At 41.1% G+C, this 21026-nt stretch overlaps 1 protein-coding gene across 4 annotated transcripts in view; it reads left to right on the plus strand.

The window, feature by feature from the left end:
- The window catches only part of POMGNT2 (protein O-linked mannose N-acetylglucosaminyltransferase 2 (beta 1,4-)), a 37209-nt gene that overhangs the window by 11230 nt on the left and 4953 nt on the right, over positions 1-21026 (plus strand). Inside the window, exons 1-2 of one of the 4 annotated variants that reach the window (XM_089686941.1) lie at positions 12226-12283; positions 15824-15894. The exons of 1 other annotated variant lie outside the window; for it this stretch is intronic. The gene's annotated coding sequence lies outside the window, so the exon portion shown is untranslated. Of the gene's footprint in view, positions 1-12194; positions 12284-15823; positions 15895-21026 lie in introns of those variants that run through there. 2 more of the 4 variants (XM_089686947.1, XM_089686933.1) reach the window with 2 other exon arrangements.

Below are 21026 nucleotides of genomic sequence, written 5' to 3' on the forward strand. Positions count from 1 at the left end.
TAATGGGGGGCTGAGGACAGAAATGGGGGGCTGAGGACAGTAACATGGAGGGGGGCTGAGGACAGTAACATGGAGGGGGGCTGGGGACATAACATGGGGGGCTGAGGACAGTAAAATGGAGGGGGGCTGGGGACAGTAACATGGGGGGGGGGCTGAGGACAGTAATGTGGGGGCTGAGGAATGTAACATGGGGGGGATGATGTAAAAAGGGGCAGAGTACTCTTCAGTGAAGGGGGCAGGGGACAATACTGTTGGGGGCCTGATGTCACGGAAGTGTGAGAAGACTACTGTGAAAGGGGTGGAGGGGGGTGATATAAAGGGGGAGCTGAGGACACTCATCAAGAGGGATCTTGCTGTGAATGAGGAGGGGACTGTAATGGGGATTGAGGACACTGGTTTAGGTCTGTACATATGCATTTGGTACACATGTTGTGGGTAGGTCAGCACTACCTGCTATAAACCTGAAGTCCCCGACCCTTTTTTTCAAAATCGCACCGCAGCAACACGTGGTTTGGCGCACACGAACTTGCATCACAGGGGCCTACATGAGATTTGGACCTCTGATGCATACAAATTTTACTGCTTGGACCTTGGTGAATTTTAATTCAATACCCCTGGTATATTGCATCGCACTGCTCCTTGTTATGATGAAACTCAAGAGTAAAAAGTGTTAGAACTTGGTGACTCTGGCACTCAGGGAAAAGTTTTGCAAACATGTTCTATGATATATTATATCAACTCATTGTCCCTCCATTACTGCCACATCATGCCACATCAAGAAAACAGCTATTTAACATGAGCAAAAAAAAGAGGGAGGTAGAAAAATAGTTTTAGCAAAGAAAGCAATGTTTACTGGTTAAGAGGCTTTATGGCCATTTCAATAATATTGATAACATGACAAGATATACATAGAAGATATTCATAGATGATTGTTGCCCAAACTTTGAATGGAAAAGCCAACCAACTAGAAATCTGCTGCAAGCAGTGGCATATTGGCATGACTGACAGTGTAATCTTAGTAGTCTGGGCTTGCAGATAATTGGTTGCAATGACTTTGACACAATCATTCTAGGACTATACACAACTAAATGTGGACAACTGCAACACTGTGCGGTCCTAAATGGTTGCAGGGACATTGTGGCAAGCTTCAATAATTAATAAAATATTACAAAGCACTAGTGCGGAGGTTTTGCATGACTGAAAATGGCAACCTGTTAGGAACGGCAGTCAACTGTCAGCATGGGAAAAATTAATAACACAGCTGCCCATTTAGTTCAGCCATAATGCTGTTGGAATAAATTTTTTTTGAACGCGGAGGGGTGTTCATCACTATGTCATTCTGTATTGATTGTTGAAGTGATATTATCACATTACCAGAAAGGAAATAACACCTAGCTAAGTCTTCTAGGCTATTTGGATTAGATTACAAGCAATTCTTCACTTTTGTTTTAGATTATATATTTTTTAAGCTCTATATTGCTTTGCTGCAGTTAATGGAGTCTAACATTACATATGCCATTTTGCCTCCCCTATCATACACTCCTCCACCATCTCCTTCCCAAATTGCATTTATTTGTTAATTTATTAATGTGTTTTAGTTGGTTGCAACCCTAGAAAATAATAGCTTCACATTGCTAGTGATGCATTATTTAGTAGACCATCATCACTGTTACGTGATATAGCCTATGATCTGTCTTCATAGTCTAACATAAAACAGATTTGTAATACTGATCTTGTGACCATCAAATAGAAAACAATGTGCTAATTTGATAAAATAACATTTTGTTCTATTGTTCAATGGTGTATCTACCTGTTGCTACCAATATTTTTAATTTTCATTAGAAACACATTTTTAAGACAATACGCATGTTATTTATATAAGAAATATGGGAAGCATACCATGCCAACACTATCTTAACCACTTGCCCTCCGGAGGATTTACCCTCCTTCCTGACCAGGCCATTTTTTTGCGATACGGCGCTGCATTACTTTAACTGACAACTGCGCGGTCATGCAATCCTGTACCCAAATGAAATTTACGTTCTTTTTTTCACATAAATTGAGCTCTCTCTCGGTGGTATTTGATTGCCTCTGTGTTTGTTTTTTTTTGCGCTATAAACAAAAGAAGACTGACAATTGTGAGAAAAAAAACTATATTTTTGACTTTTTGCTATTAAACATGTCCAGTAAAAAAATTTAAAAAAAAATCAAATTTCATCATAAATTTAGGCCAAAATGTATTCTGCTACATGTCTTTGCTAAAAAAAATCCCAATACATTTAAATTAATTGGTTTGTGTGAAAGTTATACTGTCTGCAAATGGAGGTATATACAGTATACTGTAATTTTGTTTTTTTATACTAGTAATGGTGGTGTCAGCTACTTCTAGCAGGACTGCAGCGGGCATTCTGACAATGTGGAGAACTGACTATCTGTCACTGACATCCCCAGTGACACTAATACAGTGATCAATGCTAATAAAAAGCACGGACACTGTACTAATGACACTGGGCAGGAAGGGGTTAACATCGGGGGGGGGGGGGTTGTCAAAGGGTTAACTGTGTGTGTTTTACTGTGTCAGTGCATTGCTTTGTATTGCTCTGCTATGCAGAGCAATACAAAGCAGTATGCAGGAACTGACAGCGGAGAGATCTGTATTACCTCCCCTCCGTCAATGATACTCTGCAATCGCCAGGAGCCACGGGGAATCACAGGTCAGGACCTGCTGATCGACAGCTAAGACTGCCAGCGGCCCCCTACCCGGAAATGCAAAATCACACATATATATATATACACGTGATTTTGCGCAGCCCTGCTGCACTGTAGCAGTATTTCTGCTATAGGGTGGTGGGCAAGTGGTTAAAGCGATACTAAAGGTTCATTTTTTTTTGTTGTAAAATAACAAACATGTCTATACTTACCTGCTCCATGCCGTGATTTTATACAGAGCAGCCCAGCTCCTCCTCTTCTTGGGTCCCCTGCCGGTGCTCCTGGCTCCTCCTTTCTGTCGGGTGCCCCTCTCTCATCATTGGCTTACTGGCCATGATTGTCAGTAGCAGGAGCCAATGGCTCCCGATTGCTGTCTCAGCCAATGAGGAGGCAGCTGAGGCACATCAATAGATCGCAATGGGGCTCAGGTAAGTATTGAGGATGCTGGGGGAGCTGCAGCACACAGAAGGTTTTCTTTTTCTTCGTGCATAGAATGCATGAAGGCAAAAAAACCTGAGCCTTTACCACCACTTTAAAAAAAAACAATGATGCCCTAAGCAGGGTAGTGCAGGAAAGGACACCAATCTTGCTATGGAAAGTATGTATGTATATATTTGCTATGCAAATAAAAACAATACCTGGAGTTTGACATTAACCATTTCCATACCAGGCACTTTTACCCCCTTCCCTCCAAGGCCATTTTTCAGGTTTCAGAGTTCTCACACTTTAACAATTGCGCGGTCATACAACATTGTACCCAAACTAAAATGTTATCATTTTCTTTACACAACTAGAGCTTTCTTTTGGTGGTATTTAATCACCGCTGGGGTTTTTATTTTTTGCTAAATTAACAAAAAAAGACCGAAAATTTTGAAAAAAAAACACGTTTTTCTTTGTTTCTGTTATAAAAGTTTGCAAATAAATAATTGTTCTTCATAAATTTAGGCCAAGATATATTCTGCTGCATGTCTTTGGTGAAAATAACCCAAAATAGGATGTATTTTTTAGTTTGTAGGAAAGTTATAGAGTTCACAAACTACGGTATAGATCTGAATATTGATCAATCCTGAAGTACTGACAGCCAATCTAATTTCTTGAGGTCCAAGAATGTCAGAACAGTACAGATATCCCCCAAATGACCCCTTTTTGCAAAGTAGACAGTCCAACGTACTTCATAAGAGGCATGGCGAGTTTTTTTAAGTTGTTTTTATTTTGTCATAATTTTTCGGAAAATTAAAAAATGTAAAAAATTATTTTCACTATTTTTTTTTTTATATACTGTCACCAGTGCAGTAAAGCATCATCATATAACTGGCATGGCAGTGATCAGGGACACTGACTGGTGACAGTATGAAAAAAAATATATTTTTTTTTTTACATTTTTTTTATTATTTTGAATTTTTTATTACATTTTCTTTTCTTTTTTTTTAAGATTTTTTTTTTCATATTTCACTATGTCCAAAGTAGTACAATTTTACCATAGTAACATTGTACTACTTTGGGGAAGTGATCAGTATTTTTTTTTTTATTTACACAATTTGCTTATAGCAAATAATTACTTTGCTAAAAGGAAGCATTTACCTGAATGACATCAATTTATTCAGGCTTTTTTTTTGTGCTTAGCTGTGATTTGGCCACAGCTAATCACATGACATGTGCATGTGATTGCTGTGACCATTCACAGCTAGACACTAATATACAATGGATGGCATGAATGAAGTCATCCACTGTATACAACTGTCATGTGACCTGCTGTGATTGGTCACAGCAGGTCACATGGTACTGGCAACGGGGGGCGGTACTCAGATCTGTCATCGGCCGTGTCCGAGGTACACGGCCGGTGACAGATTGCGCCGCTGCGCGGCTCTGCAAGCACAAGAACTGCCATATGGCGTCCACCCAGAAATCTACAGCATTTTGCCGGCCGACAAACTGCTATTGGTTAAAGGAAATATGTACTGTATTTAAATAACTCTGTAATGTTGAAAACTTTCACCACTCAGCCAATCAGCTTTCTCAGCTTTCGTGATAATTTTAAAGCTCAAATCAGGGCTGAATTTTTATTTCTAACAATGTCCCCTAAACTCAAACCAGAAGACTGAGCACATACTGTGAGTGCAGGCCATTGTGGCCTCAGTCCCTAAGGGGGGCATAACCCCTTATTCACAGTACTGGTGCACAGAGTGGTCCTGACATCATCAGGTCAGTAAAACAGTGAGGACCGTCCAGCCTGTGAAAGAGGTGATGAGAATCCTGCAGCATCATGTGGCTGGCCAAAACACTTAGGAAAAAAGTATGTATTAGGCCACAAAAAGCAAAAAATACAGATAGAGGGAGTCACAAGATTAAGGGGGTTAATTTGGTGGTGGTGTGGAAGGAGCATCAAGCCCAGATTAAGGCTTTAATGTTTTTGAATATCATTTCTTTATATTCATGATTGAAAAATTAAACTTTTTCAAATGTTTTACATTTTTCTTTTAGTCAAGTGTATTTTGTGCAACAACCACATCAGTATTCAGTAGAGGTATATTCTTCAACCAGTAGATGGCAGTGTTTATAAATTTGTAGCTGCATCTATGGTTTTCTCTGAATAAAGTTTCCTGTTTCCTTGTTGCAGTGCAGCAGAAAAGTACATATGGACTGTGCACTGTCTATTCTGTAGGGCTATATACAAAATTTCTAACATAAGTTCAATGAATGAAATACTGAATAGAAATATTTAAAGCCCAATCCCAATTACAGTTTATGCAAATACATTTTAAAAGTGATGTTAGAATAGCTCAGAAAAAAAAGAGATAATTGATTGCTCTTTGCTGCTTTTATAAAGTCATCCCCGCCCCAAAAGTAAACTCCTATGCTCAGCAATATGCTGTGGAGAAAGTCAGATGTACTCAATGTGAGAAGTGGTGTCACCGCAGGCAAGCCCCCTGTTGAGTGGGATTTCCAGATTCGCAATCAGCGGGGAGGGTGAGCTTTGATTGCAGCCATGCAGCTCAGACGCTGTTGATCCAAGCCACCTAATTTGTGATTCCACCTCCACCAACTGAACAGAGACTCCCACTGTATAAATGATCCTCAAGATTAAACAAAAGGTCTCCATATCTCCAGAAGGCCTTTATATTTCCAGGCCTAACAATGCCTCCTTGTTTCTGCCAAACATTTCAGTGATAAAAACCTCAACAGGACTATATTCTTTGAAGGTTAGGGCTTTATCTAGTTTACTATTATTTAGTTAGGAGATTATTTTTTTTTTGGTTTTTTTTAGTATTTTCATGAGTACATGTTCAACAATTGCAAATCCTGGGGCTGGCATATGACTGCAGTCACACCAATAAAAATGGATGTGTCCTTAAACCATTCCCCTTTTCTTTTTTTTTTTTGACCTGGTAATAGGAACATACTGTGGTACTTCTATGTATGTGAAAAACAGTGCTGTGCCACTCCTTTCCAATGATGCTTATACATCTACACCCATGATTAATAACACAACACAATATTCCACAAAGATAATAAAAATCACATATAATAAAAATAAATAAAAAGTGAAAAATATCTATGCATGTCTAATCACTCCAATTTATACTGTACGTTTGAATCTAAATAAAAATAAAATAAAAAAGGAGTGGGGCAGCACTGTTTGATTGCAGCAACTCTGTAGTTATACATAGGGCACTTATAGTTTAAACCGGTGGTTGTCAAATTATGAGCTAAAGGAGGCTTCAACTGCAGTCCCTGACATCACCAAAGGGCAGCAGATAATATTCAATATATGTAATGCTTAAGAGGATTGTCAGAGACTGCAGAACTAATAGAGGAAATGAGGGTCAGAGAGTGTTGACATGCTATATTTTTGGCTGGAGATATGCTGAAGAAGACAATACGAAACTGGGAACATATTACATGAGGCTAGTAGAGATCAATGCTATTACCCTAAACACTACAGACTGCTAAGGTCGGAGGGCCACACAACATGTACCAAAGGGCCGCAGATTGGACACCAGGGGTTTAGGGTGTAGCAGTGCAGGAGTTAGGGTCCATGCATGATGGGCTTAAAAAACAATGCTTCTACAGGAGTTTTGTATTTTTTCTCCTGCCTGGAGAAGCAGCTCACTGTTATCCCTATGTGTCCATGCACATTAGGGAGTTTAGAGGCACATTTTAAGAGAAGCGTTTAGAAAAAAAAAACATCACAAGTGTTTTTTTGAGGGGAGTTTTCAGGCTGAAAAGGGGGGAAATATTTTGGAAAACATGCTTTTAAAAGCCCATAAACTCTCCTAAACTCTTGTACAATATGAGCCACTATGAGCATTTTTATGTCACTTTTTCTGGCATTTTTTTTCTGCTCCTTGTGTGCATGGACACTAAAAAGGTTTTTTTTTCACACTGAAGTACTTACATTTCATAAATTTGCAGAAGAGAGGTTTTTACTCGCTGTTCTTCTTTTTCACTTCTTTCCTTAGTAATTCTTGCATCGTTATTGCCTGATTTTGGAAGGTTGTTCATAGACATTAAAAAGTAAAATAAATGAGAGTTAAGTAAAAAGATCAATCTGCACAGGTGTCATTTTTTTATTTATTCTACACTGTATAAATTATTATGAGTATATTTGTATCTTAATATAATTTTATATATATATATATATATATATATATATATATAATTTAAAATGTTTTTTAATATAGTATAATTATTTTGTATTTTAATATAATTATGTGTGTGTATATACAGTGGGGATCGAAAGTTTGGGCACCCCAGCTAAAAATTTGTATTAATGTGCATAAAGAAGCCAAGGAAAGATGGAAAAATCTCCAAAAGGCATCAAATTACAGATTAGACATTCTTATAATATGTCAACAAAAGTTAGATTTTATTTCCATCATTTACACTTTCAAAATAACAGAAAACAAAAAAATGGCATCTGCAAAAGTTTTGCAAATGAACATATAGACAAGCCTGATGCATTTTGGAAACAAGTTCTGTGGACCGATGAGGTTAAAATTGAACTTTTTGGCCGGAATGAGCAAAGGTACGTTTGGAGAAGAAGGGGCACAGAATTGAATGAAAAGAACCTCTGTCCAACTGTTAAGCATGGGGTTGGATCAATCATGCTTTGGGGTTGTGTTGCAGCCAGTGGCACAGGGAACATCTCACGAGTAGAAGGAAAGATGGATTCAATAAAATTTCAGCAAATTTTGGATGGTAACTTGATGCCATCTGTGAAAAAGCTGAAGTTAAAGAGAGGATGGCTTCTACAAATGGATAATGATCCTAAACACACCTCAAAATCCACGGGGGATTACATCAAGAGGCGTAAACTGAAGGTTTTGCCATGGCCTTCACAATCTCCTGACCTCAACATAATTGAAAATCTATGGATAGACCTTAAAAGAGCAGTGCGTGACAGACAGCCCAGAAATCTCAAAGAACTGGAAGACTTTTGTAAGGAAGAATGGGCAAAGATACCTCAAACAAGAATTTAAAAGACTCTTGGCTGGCTACAAAAAGCGTTTACAAGCTGTGATACTTGCCAAAGGGGGCAGTGCATGCTATAAATTCTGCAGGGTGCCCAAACTTTTGCAGATGCCATTTTTTTGTTTTCTGTTATTTTGAAAGTGTAAATGATGGAAATAAAATCTAACTTTTGTTGACATATTATAAGAATGTCTAATCTGTAATTTGATGCCTTTTGGAGATTTTTCCATCTTTCCTTGGCTTCTTTATGCACATTAATACAAATTTTTAGCTGGGGTGCCCAAACTTTCGATCCCCACTGTGTATATATATATATATATATATAAAAATTTATTTATTTGTTTATTTATTTTTTTAAAACAAGTCTTCATTATCATACAGTTTACAGGTCACAGTGTAGACAGAAATTGGTCACATTGTAATAATATGATCTGTTTATCTGTATTTTTTCTCAGCATAAAGTAGATATAAATCCAAACTGAATGACAATTGTCTTTTTTTTTTTTGTACTTTTCATTAAACATTTTATGGCCTGCTGCACACCATTTCTCAGGTTGATCTGCTGAGAGTGACAACAACATCTGTGCAATGTGGTCAGTGTGGGTGCTTGTAGTCCCCAGAAGTGAGCATGACAAGGGAACAACAAAGCAGTTAGGTACAGATGTCTGACCCTGCCTGTAGGCATCTGTCTGCAGGTCCACCTATCAACAGGTAACTGCTGGATATGCAGTGTGATGGACCCAACCAAGACAGTGGTTTTTGGAGGGGACTAGGGGCTAGCCACTGATTATGGTCCATGGAGGAGAAGGCTAGCTTCAAGTCCCCTCCAAAAGCCCCTTCCCCGTTTGGGTCTGTCACCTGCAGATACATGTGAACAGTAGTGGCTCCTTTCATCCTGTCATTGTTTTGTACAGGCTGGGGTGTTGGTAAACATCTAATCCCAGCCACAAGAATGTGCAGTATGGCTCTAATCACTGGTGTGCATGAGGCCTTAGGACCTCTTCCTTGTTATCCAGACACTTGCTTGGTTCCTTTGCACATACAGTGAGGAACAGAAGTATTTGAACACCCTGCGATTTTGCAAGTTCTCCCACTTAGAAATCATGGAGGGGTCTAAAATTCACATTGTAGGTGCATTCCCACTCTGAGAGACAGAATTAAAAAAAAAATTCAGGAAATCACATTGTATGATTTTTAACGAATTTATTTGCCTTGCACTGCTGAACATAAGTATTTGAACACCTAAGAAACAGCAAGAATTCTGGCTCTCAAAGACCTGTTACTGTGTCTTTAAAAAGTTCACCTCTACTCCACTTACTAATCTAACTTAGTAGCACCTGTCTGAGCTCTTTAAAGACACCTGTCCACCCCACAGTCAGTCAGACGCCAACTACTACCATGGGCAAGACCAAAGAGCTGTCAAAAGACACCAGAGACAAAATTGTGGACCTCCACAAGGCTGGAAAGGGCTACGGGGCAATTGCCAAGCAGCTTGGTGAAAATGGATCTCACTGTTGGAGCAATTGTTAGAAAATAGAAGAGGCTAAAGACGACTGTCAGTCTCCCCTCATGGGGTATCACTGATAACAAAGGTGAGGAATCAGCCCAGAACTACAAGGGAGGAGCTGGTCAATGACATGAAGAGAGCTGGGACCACAGTTTCAAAGGTCACTGTCAGTGCATTGCACGGAAGGTTCCCCTGCTCAAGTCATCACATGTCCAGGCCCGTCTGAAGTTTGCCTTTGCCCATCTGGATGATCCACAGGAAACATGGGAGAAAGTCATGTGGTCAGATGAGACCAAAGTAGAAATTTTTGGTCTAAACTTCACTTGTCGTGTCGAGGAAAAAGAAGGATGAGTTGCATCCCAAGAACACCATCCCTACTGTGAAGCATGGGGGTGGTAACATCATGTTTTGGGGGTGCTTTTCTGCGAAGGGGACAGGAGGACTGCACTGTATTAAGGAGAGGATGAATGGGGCCATTTATTGTGAGATTTTGAGCAACAACCTCCTTCCCTCAGCCAGAGCATTGAAGGTGGGTCTTGGCTGGATCTTCCAACATGACAATGACCCAAAGCACACAGCCAGGATAACCAAGGAGTGGCTCCGTAAGAAGCATATCAAGGTTCTGGAGTGGCCTAGCCAGTCTCCAGACCTAAATCCAATAGAACATCTTTGGAGGGAGCTGAAACTCTGTGTTGCTCAGCGACAGCCCCGAAACCTGACAGATCTAGAGGAGATCTGTGTGGAGGAGTGGGCCAAAATCCATGTTGCAGTGTGTGCAAACCTGGTCAAGAACTACAGGAAAGGATGGACCTCTGTAATTGCAAACAAAGGCTTCTGTACCAAATAATAACACTGATTTTCTCAGTCTTATGTTCAGCAGTGCAAGACAAATAAATACTTTAAAAATCATACAATGTGATTTCCAGGCAGTCCAACTCCTCCAGGAAGGCACATCAATACGTGCCATTGCCAGAAGGTTTGCTGTGTCTTCCAGCAGAGTCTCAAGAGCACGGAGGAGATTCCAGGAGACAGGCAGTTACTGTAGGAGAGCTGGAAAGGGCCGTAGAAGGTCCTTAACCCATCAGCAGGACCAGTATCTGCTCCTTTGTGCAAGGAGGAACAGGATGAGCATTGCCAGAACCCTACAAAATGACCTCCAGCAGGCCACTGGTGTGAATGTCTCTGACCAATCAGAAACAGACTTCATGAGGGTGGCCTGAGGGCCCGACGTCCTCTAGTGGGCCCTGTGCTCACTCCCCGACATTATAGAGCTCGATTGGCATTTGCCATTGAACACCAGAATTGGCAGGTCCATCACTGCACCCTGTGCTTTTCACAGATAACAACAGGTTCACCATGAGCACATGTGACAGACGTGAAAGGGTCTGGAGAAGCTGTGGAGAACATTATGCTGCCTGAAATGGCAGATCACATGGTACAAGGCTATTCACAACAGCCTTGTACCATGTGACAAGCTGTGACCAATCACAGCTCTCACAGTATTTCTCAATGGCTGCAAGAATGCAGCCAGAGAGAAGGAGAAATGATTGCTTTTAAAGCCTTTATGGGTGTAAAAGCAATCTGTAAAAAAAGAATAAAAAATCTTCATCACCCCCCACAAGTAGTACAGTGCCACTATGGTAACACTGTAGTGCTAGGGAGATGGTATGTAAAAAAAAAAACAAATAATATAAAAAAAATGTAAAAACATTTTTGAAAAATTATAATTTTTGGTTATAATTCGGGTTATTTTTTTACTAAAAAGATAGGTGAATTAATTTTGGCCAAGAAAGATTCTTTATTTGCAAAATGTCATAAGAAAACACTTTTTTTTTTCAAAATGTTTGGACTTTTTCATTTATATAGCAAAAAAAAAAAATGAAATCGCAGTGGTGAATAGATACCACCAATATAAAGTTTTATCTGTCTCAAATGCTTACAAATTCATATGGGTAGTGTTGCACGACTGCGCAATTGTCATTCAAAGTGTGATAGCGCTGAAAATTGGCCTGGATATGAAGGGGGAGAAAGTGTCAGGACTGGAAGTGGTGAAGTATTGAATAAAGTGATAGGTATGATCTCTTGTATTGGAGGGTGAAGGTTGATCATCTCGGCCATGTTTGTTTTTCCACAGTGAGATCTCTTTGTAGAACGTTACTGCATATGAAAGGGACTGGCAAGCACTGCCTTATGTCCATGCAAATCTCCCTCCTGTCCTCCATTCCTCTTCCCTATATGTAGGTTTCCTCATATCAGTCACATGTGGGGTTGCCACCTCATCCCTTTAAACCCGAACACATTAGTTACACAGCTTCTGTGGCTGATTAAGGTGCTCATTAAACTCACTCAGTGCCTTATCTGTAATCAATGAGCCCCAGAACCTGTGTAATGAATGTATTCGGGTTTTAAAGGGGCGAGGCGCCAACCCTAATCACATTGTACTCCCCTCACACCCCCCCTATACACGGAGCGCGCAGAGAGCTGAAGGACCTGCGGTGACATCACCATCATGTGACCAGCCTCCTGTGTGGGAGGGGCGGTGTATGCTGTCCATGCTGCAGGCTCTGAGCCGCGTGTTGTGTTCTCTGGAGACAAGTAAGATGATTTGGTCCTGAGTGCAGTGCGGGGATCGGAGTCCTGTGTGCTGTGCAGTGTGCAGCATGTCTTCTCTGCATGCCGTGTATAGTATCTTCCCATCAGCCTGTGCGACTCCAGGTGTAGGACTACAAGTCCCATGATGCACTAGTTCTCGAACTCTTGCAGCTGACTGCTGTGGTGTGTGCTGAGTGAAGGGGACCTGTCATTATGTAGATGTTAGTGAATGTGTCCCAGGAATAAAGTGCATGCAGTGTCTGCATTCACCTCTTGCTTTTTAATGCTTTTTTTGGCACATTTTCATGTTCTGTGCCGTAGTCCGCCTGATCTTTTCAGTGGGCTGCCCTGTGCTTTAAATAAGCTCATGTACCTTTGTGGGCATTGAGCTTTGCACGGTTTTGCCACATTTTTCACACACAAAAATGCACGGCTGCTGGCCAAGTTTGAGGCACCACCAACAATGAATGGCACCAGAAGTGTGACATGCAATTTGCACAGGGTCATGGAACCTGAGAATGCAGCACCTGGTAGTCAAGATGGTGGGACGTTTAGCACCATGTTCACACCGGAGCTGGTTGTGCGTTTCCAGAAGTGCGAGAATAAAATTCCCATTCCATCTGAGCCGTGTGCTGTCTCTGGATGAACCAAACACGTTCACTATCCGAGTCAGGGCAGGATCACGGGTTTTCCTCCTGTTTTGGTCTCTTCCTAGTATACTACTTTCCTTTTGGCCTAAACAAAAACTCTTAGGCTAGATTCACATCTGTGCGGGTGGATCCACATGAAAATCCGTGCAGCCGCACAGAAGAATGCGGACCTGCGGGCGGGTGCCATTAATTCTAATGGCACGCCACCCGCACTGGAAGTCGCAACCGCACTGGGAACCGAGGTTCCTGTGCGGGCTGCATTTCCAAAGACGTGCAGGGACTTCTTCCCTGCGTGTCCCGGGGCAAGGAAGTCCATTCAAATGAATTGGCTCTCGTGCCCGCGCAAAACACGGCCGCCTTTATGTGAACCAGGGGTTAGGCTACTTTCACACTGAGGAGTTTTTGAAGCATCTTTGCGTGTCTGAAAAGCAAGAGAAAAACACTTCCCTATGTATGCGAATGTACATCTATGTATGTTTTCACACTGAGGCGTTGCAGTGTAAAAACTCCCGCTTGGGGCATGTTTGGGGAGTTTAAAAAAAATGCCCCAAAAAAACTTCTTCCCATCAAAATCAATGGAAAGCTCCTCTGAGAAGCGTTTTTGGTACAGTTTTTAAGTCACGTGTCCTTTAAAAATGCTCAGAAAGCGCGGCAAAAGCACAGGAAAAACAGCTATGCGTTTTTGCTATTTTTTTTTTTTTTTTGTGGTGTATCAGTGTGAAAGTAGCCTTCATGCACACAAACTTTTTTTTTTTAAGCTCCCAGAAGCGAAATAGCATTCTCCTATGTGTCCGTGCGCACTACTTTAGGCTAATAGTGTTGTTTTAATCGCTCTCCCACCACCCTATAGTAGAACTATTGCTACAGGGCTGCACAAAATTTTATATATATATATATATATATATATATATATATATATATATATATATATATACACACACACAATTTGCATTTTTGGGTAGGGAACATGTGCGCTACACCACCATTGGCTGCTAGGGATGTCAATCATCGTGTCCCAGCTGTAGATTCCCCGCATCTGGCAATCGCCGTGTAGAACTGATGGAAAGAGAGACCTGTGTATAAACAACACAGGTCTCTCTCCTGCCAGCAAGGACATGCTTCTGTGTATTTCTCTGCACAGCAGAGAAATACACAGCAGTATGTTTCCACAGTAAAACACACACAGCACATACCTTTAAAACAACACACCGTTAACCCCTTACTATCCAGTATCATTAGTACAGTGTTAATGCTTTTTATTAGCACTGTATTAGTGTCATTGGGATGCCAGTGGCAGTTAGTCCCCCCCTCAGTGTAGAATGCCCACCGCATTCCCACTTTAAGTTGCTGATCGCCACCATTACTAGTATAAAAAAAATTAAAATTCCAGTATGCCACCATTTGTAAACACTATAACTTTCACATAAACCAATTAATTTACACGTATTGGGATTTTTTTTTTCAGCAAAGACATGTAGCAGAGTACATTTTAACCTAAATTTATGACAAAATTTTATTTTTAACATTTTTTTTTTTTTACTGTATATGTTTTATAGCAAAAAAGTCAAAAATTATATTTTTTTTCACAAAATAAAAACAGGTGAACAAATACCTTCAAAAGAAAAAAGGGAAAAAAAAGAACATTAGTTTAATTTTATGGACAGCATTGCATGACCGCACAATTCTCAGTTAAAGTAACGCAGCGCCATATTTCAAAAAATGGCCTGGTCAGGAATGGGGGGTAAATCCTCTGGAGGGCAAGTGGTACAACTTCAGCGTCTAGAAGCGAAAAAAAAAAGTTTTTGTATAGTTTTTTTGAGCATTTTTTCAGCAGCATTAAATGCTACTAAAACGCTCTTAGCAGCTTTTTCTAGCTTTTTTTTTTTTTCTCTACATGTACTATAGAACATAATTGAAGTGCTAACACTCCTAAATGCTACTAAAAAACGCTAGAGTGCTTGGAGCCTTACACTTCATGCTGCATGCACACTGGGGCTTTTGTAAACCTTTTTCTCCTTACAGGAGAAAAGCAGTTTTGAAAAATGCTCCTAAGCCGTGTTTGCAAATGCTTTTAGGCGCACCAAGCACTTCGGCATTTATTGCAATTATTAACCACTTCCCGACCGCCCTATAGCAGAACTACTGCTACAGGGTGGCACGGGTGCGCAAAATCACATATATATACGTGATTTTGCATTTCTGGGTAGGGGGCGCACGCATGCGCTTCCCACGCCGCCATTCGCGGCCGCAGTTGTCAGTCACCAGGTTCCGGCTGGTGATTGCCGAGCATCTCCGACGGGGAGGAGAACTATTTGTAAACAAAACAGTTCTCCCTGTCAGCTTGTGCACACTGCTTTGGATGGCTGTGCACAGCATAGCCATGCCAAGCAGCGTGCTTACAGTGAGGCACAGGGAGACAGCTTATAGTAAAACTGCACACAGTTAACCCTTTGATCGCCCCTCATGTTAACCCCTTCCTGCCCAGTGTCATTAGTACAGTGTCAGTGCTTTTCTTTAGCACTGATCACTGTATTGGTGTTACTGGGGATGTCACTGACACCAAGTCAGTTCCCCCCAGTGTCAGAATGTCCTCCACAGTCCCTCTATAAGTTGCTGATTGCCACCATTACTAGTAAAAATAAAAACATTAAAATCCCAGTATATAAACCACCATTTGTAAACGCTATAACTTTCACGTAAACCAATTAATGTTCACGTATTGGGATTTTTTTTGTCTAGTAAAGATGTAGCAGAATACATTTTGGCCTAAATTTATGATGAAATTAGATTTTTTTTTAATTTTTTTTACTGGACATGTTTAATAGCAAAAAGTCAAAAATATTGTTTTTCTCTAAATTGTTGCTTTTTTTTTTTTTTTTTTTTTTTCTTATAGAGCAAAAAATAAAAATGCACAGATGATCAAATACCACCGAAAGAAGGCTCAATTAGTGGGGGGGAAAAAAGGTAATAAATTTCATTTGGGTGCAGCATTGTATGACTGCGCAATTGTCAAAGTAACGCAGCGCCTTAAAGCAAAAAATGGCCTGGTCAGGAAGGGGGGGGGGGTAAATCCTCAGTAGGGCAAGTGATTAAAGTGTTACTAAACCCAGGACCCTGCATTCACTATATCTGGTTTCCCACAGTACACACAACATGGAAGTGCATTTTTAGTACATATAAACTGCTAAATACCTTTTCTCACCAGCAGTTAGAGCAGTCTTGTGACTTCTATCAGTGTTCGGCAGAGCTCTTGTTAAAGCAAGTAGGAGGAGTTTTGTTTCTGTTCTAGGAGGATGCAGAACCCCTGACCTCTGTCTGGATAGTGCTGATTGGCCCCGTGCTTTTTCACATGCACTGTCCCAAGAAAAAAAAACCCTCTGTAGCAATACACACCAAACTGAGCATTAGCAGAGTGTCTTATCAGATAAGAGGGGGCACTGGAAGAAGGGGAGGATCAAAGAAGTCAGGATCAAACTGCGTTTTTACATAATGCAGAGGATTAACCCCTTAGGTTCTACGGTGAGTATATCAAGCATGCTTTACTGCATACACAGACTGATTTTACTGTTGTGGGTTTAGTAACACTTTAATATTCTGGCCATTGAAATAAAAACCGCTCAAGGACTAAATGCACTTAGTGTTTAGGTGCATTTACCCATGGAAAGGTTTTTTTTAAAATGCATGTTATCTCTTAAACATACAAGTTTTCTTTTTCTGCCTCCAAAAGCCCTTGATACTAAACTCCTGTAAACGCCATGGACACATAGTAGTTTTTTTATCTAAAGCTTGGGAGCGCAAAATCAGGTTCACTTCTGCATGGAAACCAATCAGATTCCAGGTTTTATTGCCAAGGCTTAATTGAACAAGCTGAAGTCAGAAGCTGATTGGTTACCATGCACAGGTGCATCAGATTCTGATAGCTCCAGTTTTAGTAAATCTCCCCCATAGGCTCAGGGTTTGACAGATTTGCTTTGAATCTGGAGCCAGCTGAAAAGTAAGGAGCCAGTTTTTTTTTTTAGCGGAGTGCAGGTTGTCAGCACCTGGGGCAAGGCAACTTTTGGCGACAAGCTTCACGCGATGCAATTTGCCACGCGACAAGGCAAAACCATACCACATTTTAGGTGCCATTGCAAATAATGGCACCTGAATTTGCGTTTTGCGATTGCAGCTAATGCCGTGATCTCAAAATGCCCAAGTGTGAATGGAGCTGCCCTGTTCACACATATGCGATTCTGGATGTGTTTTCAAACACGCAGATTCGCAGGACAGGCTAGATATTATGTGTTCCTATGGAGGTGGTTCACTCAGATGCAATCTACATGCGTTTTGAGTGCCATTACGAATAGAGTCCTGTGCGAGTTTGTAGTTGTGTGTTCCAGACTCGCGAGTGATAGAGTAGAGTGGCATGTGGAGGTAAGTGTTCACATAGAATTGCTATGGACAGGAGTTTTTTGCATTAGTCAAGGGGGGGGGGGGCATTTTGCGTTGAAGTCAACTAGAACCCAGGCACCAAGACTTAATTTCTAGCTGCCGTGGCAACCTGGGATTTGTGGAGCCCTGCATAGGCTAACATAGAGGGGCATTTAGAGGCAGAATTGTTTTTTTTTTGTAAATCCGAGCTCACGTGTGCAGGAGGCCTGGAAAAAAAAAATATATATATAATGCCAGAAAAAGGCCAAAGCTCAAGAGTGAAGACAAGATTTCCTCTGCCTCTTGGCACCAATTCACACCTGAGCATTTTGTAAAATGTTTTCCCTACACCTTCCTTTGCCACAGACCTAAAGCTTGACACTTGCGCACAACCCTTCCTCACAGCTTAAAAAATGCTTTACAAATGCCACACCCCCCTTTAAAAAAAAAAAACAAAAAAAAAACTTCTAAATTACCGGGAATACACTCTGCTCAGGTGAGAATGCAAGTTTATGCTGCTCCTCACACTTAACCCTTTTATTGCCTGAATCCCAAAATGTAACCAAACCCTAAATTTACATGTAACCCCATACAACACTTAGACTAAGTTTGCCTTAAAAAAAAAAAGTACTTAATACACATACTTTTGCAGAAAATAATATGCATTTATTTTTTTACATTTATCTTTTTTTTTTCTGGAGCCTGCAGAGCATTGCACCCTGTAGATCACGGGTGCAATGTCAGGATACTGCAGAATCTTAGTATAGCTGTCTGCTTGTACCTCCCATATTGGCAGACAGTGGGGATATCAATGAACTACGAGAGTGATCACCAGCACCCTCACAGTTCATTGAGAACTGCAAGTCATCTGCAGTCATGGAAGATGGTAATTGTAGTTCATTCACTGACATGAATGATGCAACTGTGTGGGGGAAGCCCTACATGATCACGCTCTTTTTAAATTGTTGCAGCGGGTGCAGTGAGATGATCTCCTTCTCGCTGTCACAGTGATGAATTGGAAGATCGCAGGCAGGTGCTCTTTGGTAACAGGTTATATGTAACATATTAAATGCGGGTGTAACACATTACCAAAGGTATACTAATGCAGGCCATAGACAGGTCGTTTATCGGCCGAATTTGTGTCCGATAATCACGCTGTTAGTAGGGCCAGCCCCTCGGCCATTTTTCACGGATCTCCTCATTTATTTTTATCGGTCATGCTGGAAAATCCGCAAAAAACAGCCGTTTTTCATGGACATGGGTGGCGGCATCAGCAACTGGGCCGACCGATTTTTTTTTTTTTTTAATTTTTTTTTTTTGTTTATCGGCTGAAAATTCAGTCGATAAACAGCCCGTCTATGGCCTGCCTTTTTCTTTAACCACTTGCCTACCGGGTACTTTTACCCCCTTCCTGCACAGGCCAATTTTCAGCTTTCAGCGCTTATGCACTTTGAATGACAATTGTGTGGTCATGCAACACTGTGCTCAAAATAAATTTTTATCATTTTTTTTGAGACAAATAGAGCTTTCTTTTGGTGGTATTTGATCACCAATGTGGTTTTTATTTTTTGCTAAACGAACAAAAAAGACCAAAAATTTTGAAAAAAAAAAAAAGTTTTTCTTAGTTTCTGCTATAAAGTTTTGTTGTAAGTAAGTGATTTTTCTCCTTCGATGATGAGGCTGCACTGATATGTGGCACTAATAGCCAGTACTGATGGGCACTATTAGCCTCACTGATCATCAGGGCACTGTTGATCAGTGTGGATGTCCCCCTCTGAGAAATGCCACCGGTTCTCCTCTCCTCACTTGCTGTCAGCACAAGGAGAGGACTGCCACTAATTACACTGTGATCAGCTTTGATTGGGCACAGCTGATCACATGGTAAAAGACGGCTCTGATTGGCCCTTTACCTGGACACGTGATAAGCTATGTCCAAAGAACACAGCAACCATGGTGCACACCCCAAGGGGGCGTGTGGAGGGTGTGGCTCTGGCTCCCAGAACTAGCTGACTACACTGTAGCCGTCTTTTGGCTATAGTGTGGTCGGGAACTGGTTAAAGGATATCTCAACCCAAAAACAAAAATGTAATATATTGCTCTTTACCAGTCCTTGGCCCGAACGTGAAAACTAATGCAGCTACCAAACCTAACAACATGATATTGCCAGAAATGCAGTGTCTTTGTCACTTCTCTTGACCTACACTGAAAGCGCAGGAAATGATATCTTCTGTAATACCTCTCCTCCAGTGTAATGGAGATGAATCGAGGAAGACCTATTTTTGGTCTAAATCAGGCGAGCATGCTGAGTGGAGAAGTGAACACAGCCACCCAGGGACAGGAAATGTGTAACTGCTGGATAACCAGGTCAAATAATGAAAAGTAAGCCCGAAGAAATTAAACCTGAATGCAGCTACCACGACTGAGGACAGCTGTAATATATATATATTTTTTATTTTCTGGGAGGGGGGGGGGGGGGGTGATATCTTTTAAGTGTTGGTGCAAGGTTACATGTAAATTTAGAGTTTGGTTATGCTGTGGGATTCAAAGCAACAAAGATGGATTAAAGCAACATTTTATTTATTTATTTTCTCCTGTTGGGGAGATATTCACTCTTTTTTTTTTTTTTTCCTATCCCAGAGGCATATCATGAAGTGAGGCATAATCCCCTCTTAGGCATCATCTAGATGGGCATACCCATCGTTTCAAGGGCCATCTGTGCTCTCATGGGGTGCACAGGTATTCCATGCATGCGCATGCAGGCAATCCCCTCCATGTCTATTGGAACACAACCGCTGGTCCTATTTTTCCAGTTAAATTGGTGCGTGTCCCCAAATGCAGATTGTGTGCATTCAGGGACCTGTGCCACTGTAAAAGTGGGAGCAACAGCTGTGTCTGTGCAGCTGCTGCATCTCATTAAACATGAATTGGACTGTCTGCATGTAAATCCATGAAACACATGTGCAGATAAAGACTGCCCTTTGCACAGGTGTATGAATAGGTACCCCTTGTGTGAATGAGGCCTTTAGACAGTTTTGTGGCCTATGGAAGATTTCCTCTCTATTGTTCTGATGACAACTGTGATTTGGGGAAACAATCCCATGGGGAAACCTCTTCTTTTTTTTTTTCTTCTTTTATGGCCCTGACATTCTATGAGGGAAAAAAAAGTAGCTCAATTCATAGTGGTGCCGCAAATGATATGTGGGCAGTCCATATGGACATAGAGGTTGTGAAAGTAAGCTTCCAAAATCCAGTGTGATAAATGCGTGGCTAGGAGTTGTGTCGATGGACTTTTGTTCATGTCAGAGGGGTGTTGTAAACCTGCTTGAAATAGGTCAAATGCACCTGTCAGATTCTGAACAATGTCAGAAACATGTCAAACTTTTGTCATCAACACAGGCCCATAGACTGGCAAGAGGGATGGGGGCACAGAAAGCTTCAATAGAAGCAGTTACACCTAAACTGATTGTAAAACTTTTCTTTTTATATGTGTGCCTAACTATGTGTAACGTGTGCTGCTTTTACTGATAGATCTCTGATAGATCTCTTAGTTTCTCATCCTTGCCTCGCAGGAATGAGAAACCGAGATCGTTCCCTCTGTACAGAGCTCTGGGTTGATTGTACACAGCCGATCAGCAGGTCCCAGCATTAATCATTGGCCGGGACTTGCTGACAAGCTGATGGGGTAA

This window comes from Staurois parvus, unplaced genomic scaffold (genome assembly GCF_062004578.1).
Source record: "Staurois parvus isolate SC_StPar_1 unplaced genomic scaffold, SC_StPar_1.0 ptg000020l, whole genome shotgun sequence".
Lineage (NCBI taxonomy): Eukaryota > Metazoa > Chordata > Amphibia > Anura > Ranidae > Staurois > Staurois parvus.